The sequence below is a fragment of the Erythranthe guttata genome, chromosome 2 (genome assembly GCF_056151865.1).
Source record: "Erythranthe guttata isolate IM_541 chromosome 2, IM_541, whole genome shotgun sequence".
NCBI classification, from domain to species: domain Eukaryota; kingdom Viridiplantae; phylum Streptophyta; class Magnoliopsida; order Lamiales; family Phrymaceae; genus Erythranthe; species Erythranthe guttata.
The window spans coordinates 10,020,727-10,028,378 of record NC_142534.1 but is presented as its reverse complement, the minus strand read 5'-3'; the positions used below and the strand labels follow the sequence as shown (position 1 = coordinate 10,028,378).

At 33.9% G+C, this 7,652-nt stretch overlaps 2 long non-coding RNA genes across 2 annotated transcripts; both read right to left on the bottom strand.

The window, feature by feature from the left end:
* Positions 1-749: 749 nt before the first annotated feature.
* Positions 750-1,871, bottom strand: LOC148772298 (uncharacterized). The gene is made up of 3 exons (XR_016035113.1): positions 1,767-1,871; positions 1,516-1,663; positions 750-955 (listed from the first exon to the last, which is right to left on the bottom strand). It is a non-coding gene; the product is annotated as an uncharacterized LOC148772298 (long non-coding RNA).
* Positions 1,872-1,878: 7 nt separating this feature from the next.
* On the bottom strand, positions 1,879-3,028 carry LOC148772297 (uncharacterized). The gene is made up of 3 exons (XR_016035112.1): positions 2,894-3,028; positions 2,347-2,407; positions 1,879-2,135 (listed from the first exon to the last, which is right to left on the bottom strand). It is a non-coding gene; the product is annotated as an uncharacterized LOC148772297 (long non-coding RNA).
* Between the last annotated feature and the right edge of the window lie 4,624 nt (positions 3,029-7,652).

Here is a 7,652-nt window from a genome sequence, read left to right as displayed (position 1 = left end):
TAACCATGAGTTTTAACATTTAATGTTAATGATTCAAGAATATTACTATCTGATAAGGATAGGAATAAATTAGGATAGGCATCAAAATAGACCGGTCCTAAAGCTAAGCTAGACTCAATAATTCCCATAAGGGATTGTTTCCAGTTAAGATTTCTACCATCTCTAAGGGTAGCAAAGAAACTTTCTGGTAATCTGTTCAAAGTAAGTGGCCTAAAGGCAACTTGAACACAACCAATATGTAAGAATTTATGAGTTCTTTTAAAAGGTAAAATATCATTTTTACTAAGTAATTTAATAACCATTTCAGAATCATGAAGAGGTATAGAAGATTCAGTGGTTTTAACAATTTGTTTGAACCCTAATTTTTCAAAAGTACCAAGTTTATAAACCATATTAGGTTTAATAATTGTGATAGTCCATCTATTTAATAAATCAAGATTCTCATGAACATCATATTCCTGGGTCATACTATTTTTAACAATATCATGATTCTTGAAAATATTCATCATCAATTGAAATGTATTACATCACGACTTAAGAACAAAACATACATTACTAACATGGCTCTGATACCATATATATATATATATATATATATATATATATATATATATATATATATATATATATATATATATATATATATATATATATATATATATATATATATATACTCGTTATTGAAATAACTATTTCTACATTGACATTGAATAAGAAAAAATATAAAATAAAAATTTACACTAACTATCAATCATCGAAATTTCATTTACATTTGCTAGCGAAAGTTTACAAATATTACAATCAATTTCAATATCTGGTTATTTTACAACTTTTGTACCAAAAACTATGCCTATGTTTTCTATACAATTATAGAGAACATCATATTTAACTAATCATTCTAATATTCTAACACTAAAAACTCAAAATGCATGATTTAGCTCCACCATATGCTTCACTGCATCAACAATAAAACACATTAATTAATAACAATAAAATAAGTCACAAATTCCAAACTGAATAGCAAACTTGTATCCCTGTCACAGTAGGTATATTGGTTGATGCAAAAATCGAATGGATACACCATAAGAGAATTGTACGCAAAACAAAATTGAATTTAGATACAACTTACTCAATACTATCACTATCAATCATCTACTATTAGCTCCTAATACTTGGAACATGTTTTCATTTATGTAATAGGAGTAGTAAGAACAAATAGCTATCACTAACAGTTTGGAGGCACATTACAGAAATGAATAACACGAGCTGCATAAAGTACAATTTGGGCACTAACATAACTTTGTTATATGTTTTAGAACAACTATTTACTAAAAAAAAAATAATAATAAAACAACTATTGGTGCTCCTTCTAAATGATATTATTAGATTTAGCTCTCATTTCTATATTAAAATATAGACAGTTGATGTGCATAAGCTTCTAACATTAGGACTCGAGATAGTTCAAGAAAAACACATTCGGTTATAAAAAATGAAAAAATGAAAAAATGAGATTACCTTCCATTCCCCTACACGAACCCAAAATACCATATGAAGATTCCGAGCATTGGGAAGATCAGTCTTGCCACCGGTAGAAGCAAGGTTCAGCTCAAGCTCGATGCAATTTCTGTATATAGCCAATCCTGGATGGGGGTAAGCGAGAAATCTGGGCTCGAGAGAAATAATAATAATTATATATCAGGAACCATAATATATAATGCCGAGTGAAAAAGAAAGGAAGAAATAAAACAAAAAACCCACTGCTTTACATCTTATCATGAACTATCACTTTCACCATCTTTGGCAAATGAAGAAAAGGAAGCTTCCACAAGCTTGTCAAAATGATGTCGATGATTTGTGAAATATTTTAGCCCCTACAACAAAAGTTGCATATCAATGCCATAATTAAGACCATGATTTGAAAATTTCTTACAGTAGAAGAAATCGAGTAGTCAATACGCATATAAATTTCCACATACCATAGTCCACAGATTTTTTCGCTTCTGAAACACTAACTTTCGTCAAATATTTCTGAGAAGTAGAAAGATACATAGTAGATCAACCTTGCTCGTTGAAAGATATTTATTCGGAATGAATCTCATTTTTGTGGAGAGACAGAGTCCACAAATACACTGCATCTGAAAAATTCCATGAGCAAAGCTTTTATAACATCATCTTAGCAAAAGGCCTTGAGACATCACAATTAAACATTAACGTTAGCTGAAAAATCAAACTTTCTCATTAAGCTAGTTGACTAGACAAATAATGTATAATCTACAAATTCTATTCCTATAATTTGGCCCAAAATAAAATTTAAAACAAAATACAAATCTTTATTTAGGTGCAAACCTGTAGCCATTTTCATTGATTTGTTTATTGGTTACTAACTCATTTCTTCGATATTTTGCTTCTGTAGGAAAAAAATGTCACCAATAACATTATTGATTTGGCAACGACATAATTAAAAATACCCTCGACTATACAACACAAACAAGGGAATGTTTTGAGTTGATACCAAGAAAGAAAACTTATAGTTGCAAATAACAAGAAAAAAAGTAAATATAACTATCGGCAATAACAACTAAAATAAAAGATGCAAAAAGCCCTTAACAATAGTAATATATCAAAATCAAAATCAAAATCATAGACAATAATGAAAAAAAAAATGCAAAATGTCCTGCAACCACTGAAACAACAAAAATTAGAAGAATCAATCAGATGCCCAGATTAATTACTTTCGTTGCCTCTTCCAATTTAAAATAAGGGTTTCAAATAAGCAAAGAAAAATAAATTGCTAGGGATTAGGAGAAGGTAGAGAAATAGAAATTGGGGAAAGAGGTGACGAGACGGGAATTAAGAGAAGACGAGGCATACACTAAGGGAAGGATGCGATTACCTTTGAATATGGAGATATGGAGTCGCTCTCTCCTTGAGGAGAAGCCTCGGCCTCTGGATATTGTCGATGAAAGGGTTAACTCAAGAGCGAGTAGAAAACCACTTAAATTATGAAAATTATTATTTTTAAAATATATCTAATAAATTATATTTAAATTTTAAAGTGTCCCTAAAAATTAGATGTTGCGATACATCGGAAAAAGTATCCTAAAAAATTTACACTTGAGGCACTTATAAACATGTATCGCCAAATTATAAATGTCCGAATAGGTCCTAAAATTAGAAAATTTTATCAAGTTCCCCAACAAGTTATATTCGAGACATTTATAAAAAAATGCCTCCAAACAAATGTCGCAATATGTACATTTTGTTTTGTTGTCGGAAATGCTATTCGCGGTTGCGTTTTTGCTATTCGCGGCTCATAAAAAAACCTTCTCTCTCTCTAAACTTCCAAAACCCAAAAACCGCAAATAGCAAAAAAAAAAAAAAAATTCGAAAAAGAAGAAATCAAGCTCGAATAGCCATTGGGTTTCGATTTTTTGAGGTAATTTCGACTAATTTCCGTATAATATGCATTGCCCATGTCGTTTATGCAACCAATTTCATGTTTAAAGCCCCTACAAATCGAATTGTAGGGGCTTTTTTATTTTCGGAAGTAACGAACTGCACGCCCAAGTTGGGCGGCCAAAGGGTGTTCAAACGCCCGATTCGGGCGTTCGAACACCCCTTGGCCGCCCAACTTGGGCGTTGGATAGTGCAGCAGACCCCCGGTTTGGGCGTGAACCGGGCGAGTGAACGCCCGGTCCAGGCGTTCACTCGCCCGGTTCACGCCCAAACCGGGCGTCCGAATTTTATTTTTTTTTATTTTTTTTTAAATTCAATTATATTAATATAATTAATTTAAAATATGTTTTATGTTTGTAGGATGTCTAACTGGATGAAAAAATTAGGAATGGGAAAAGGAAAAGGTGCCCTGATTCGTCCTCCTGCAAATCCGGTGGACCAGAATACTGCGGAACGGGAGGGCAGAACGCACAACCGTAATGTTACCAGTTCTAAACGTCGTGGGGAACAGATTGGTGCTTTTGTACAACCGCGTATGACAATTGAGGAGGAGGAGGAGTCAGAGGCAGAGCCCGAGCAGGAGATGGATACATATATGGATCCCCACGAGGACGAGTACGATCCAGGACTACGTTTTCAGCAGAAGTATCAGTTCCCGGTGCCTGATTTGCCATCCGATGATGATGACGAGGACGGTTTGACTCCGCCTCCGCCTCCGCCTCCGGCTTATACAATGGCTGGTACTTCCGGTGGTTCTACTCCTGATCTTCATCCGCTAGATCCGCTATCACGATCTTCATCCGACGAGCTCATTTGTTTTCGTATATCACACCAACAAGAATGATTTTTAAGCAAATTCTCTTCAAAACCTTCGTTTTCTAGAGAGATGGAATATTTTATTAATAACTGCGAATAGCAATTTTGCAACCGCGAAAAGCAAGTCCCTTTTGTTGTAGTGTTCGCCATATACAAAAAGACTTTTTGGTATTTCTTTTTAGGGCAAATGACAAATAGGCACATGACAAGGCCACTTAATTAAAAGAGGGACATCCAACTTTTTTGTTTTTTAAATAAATCCAGCCCATTCAAACTTATTTGCAAATAAGGAAAATCACTTTATATATACCAAAATTACCCCCAATTCATTGAAACCCAATTCAACTCCAATTTCATGATTTACACCCCAATTTTGCCCAATTTCATAAATTAACCAATTTTAACCATAATTTTAATTTTGACCCCAATTTTGACCCGCCACCACCGGAGACCGCCGGCCGCCGCTGTTAACCGGCGTTGACTTTTTTTTTTTTTTTTTTTTTTTGAGAAAAAAAAATTCCCTAGAAATTTTTTTCTGACCGCCGTCCGGTGTTGACTTTTTTTTTTTTTTTTAATTATGTTTTTTCTTAAAAAAAATATTTTAATTAATATTCCTGTCTTGGCTGCTAAATTACTTCTCCGACAGTTATTTAACTGTCGGAGACAGTAATTTAACTGTTAATTGACTTTTTTTTTTTCCTTCAAAAATATTTTAATTAATATTACTGTATTCGTTGCTAAATTACTGTCTCCAGCAGTTATTTAACTGTCGGAGACAGTAATTTAACTGTTAATTGACTTTTTTATTCTTAAAAAAAATATTTTTAATTAATATTACTGTATTCGTTGCTAAATTACTGTCTCCCGCAGTTATTTAACTGTCGGAGACAGTAATTTAACTGTTAATTGACATTTTTTTTTCTTAAAAAAATTATTTTAATTAATATTACTGCCATTGGGTGCTAAATTACTGTCTACAACAGTAATTTAACTGTCTTAGACAATAATATTTACAATATTACTGTTCGGGAAAATAATATTCATAATATTACTGTCCCAAACAGTAATATTACTGTCTGAGACAGTAATTTAGTAGCCAAGACAGTAATATTAATTAAAATATTTTTTTTCTAAGAAAAAAAATAAAGTCAAAGCCGGAGACCGGCGGTCAACGGTGGTTGACCGGCCGGAAAAAAATTTCAGGAAAAAAAAAAGTTTTCAAAAAAAAAAAAAAAAGAAAAAAGCCAAGGCCGGATTTTGACCGAAAAAAAAGCATTTTAGAAAAAAAATTATTTTCTGAAAAAAAAAAAAATTGGGGGTTAATGTGATATATTTGTTTAAATCCGGGGTCAATGTGTAATATTAAGGAAGTTAGAGCATAATTGGTTGAATTGATAAGAATTATATTATGGAGGGTATTTTAGACTAAAGACATGACGATGGGTTTAATTGAGAGACTGTTTTTTTTGTGGATCAAAATGTATTTAAGTCCTATGTGATGGGCCTTTTTGCCATTCGCCCTTCTTTTTAAAGGGTTAACAGACTGTAAAGTTAGTACAACACTCCAAAATACGTTTTCCATTTGTTGATGAGGAAAAAAAAACAAAAACGTTTTGATTTTTTTTTTAAATGAAACAGATTGTTTTCAACATAGGTCTCGAAAGTACTCCGCTTCATTTGAAAAAAAAGGTTTTTTTTTTTATTTTTCCCTTTTTTTTGGGTTAAAAGGTGTTTAAAAAACACACTAAATAAAAATATAAATGGCTAGTCAAAACTTAAACCATTAATTAAAATATAAACAATTAATTAAAATATAAACCATTAATCAACTATAAACCATTAATCAAAATCCATTAAATATAAAATAATTACAATAAACAACATCAGTTGTTTGTTTTTTCTTCCCAGTTGATATGATCCGGTCATGCAATGAAGTTAATGTTGAGCTAGACAAAGTGCAAACTCACACTGTGCATGTAGATGAGATAGCGGTGCCTAGAGAGAGGCTTAATTCATTCTCTATCAAGAGGTTTGACACATTCATGCAAACACCTACGTTCGTGTACGCTTCAATCGCTGAAAGATAGTGTGTTGTGCGATGTGGTAAATCTGCGTGTTAACCACCACATTGCACTTGATCGAACTTAGAAGTATGATAGTAAGGTGAAGCCCGCACGATCGAGGAGCATATATTCATTTGAGAAGAATGGTGGACTTGTTACAGTTGCGTCTTTTGTCATGGCTCAACCATATGATGATCAAAATCGCACTTGGAGGAATGTCATTGAGTTTGAGAGCTATGTTAGTTTGCTACCAAAGTTTGAGAGATATGTTAGTTTGAGAGTCCTTGGTGTGGAATTGGAAGAAAAGGAAGAGGGGAATATATTGGAGAAGCCGAATTACATGCATCCTAAAGTTCTCCCCGTCGTTTTACCATTCGGGTCATAACTCTCGCATCTAATGTCCATTTAAGATGATTCAAACTGTTGCGGAAAGCCAAATGAAAGTTCTACAACTTGTATGTTTTGATCAAAGAGAGATTCAAAGTGCAACAGTGTCTAAATCGAGCTTGAAATTCTTGCACATGCACAACCAAATGTCTACGCGAGTTTACAAGGGTGATTGGGAAGTCGACTTGAAGTTCAAGTTATTTAATTTAGTTATGCATGTTTTTATGTTTAGGATTTATTATTTATTTTTTTATTATTTTAAAGTTCTTTATGGTTAGGTTTGCTTATTTATTAGTTTCCTTATTATAGTTTAGGTACGAGTCATTTTCCTTTTGAAAAATGAGTCTTTTTAGATCTTATAAATAGGTTGTCATTTTGGCTTATGTTAATAGGATAATTAGTGAAAACCCCTCCCTCATTGAGTATAATAAAAATGAAGCCCCCCTTTACATGTTAGTGAAACCCCCTTCAGTTATTTAATTAAATAAATATTTAATAAACTAATACACTATAAACTTAATTTGCCCTCACATATTTTATATTTAAAGTCTCTAATTACATGAAATCCTATTTATCTTCTCTCATCTCCTTTTCCTCTCCACCAGCCGTCCTTCTCCATTTATGTCGTCGTGGTTTGTTCCTCCGCCCATCTATGTGCCTCAGCCACCACTGATGCCCTGCCCCTCCCCGCCGCGATTCCGCCTCCACTTGCCGAGACTCTGGTGCCCCAGCCACCACCGCTGTAGTTCCTTGATGATGGAGCCGGATTTTCCAATCAGGCTGCCGACGCAGGAGGTGTGGCAGACCAGGCTGAAGACCACATGGCCTGGAGGGACGAATAGCGGCGGATGTGGGGGCTTGGAGCGTCTGAGGGAGGCTCGGCTGCTAAAGGCGGCGGCGGATGTGGAGTGATGGCCGATGGGTGCCGTT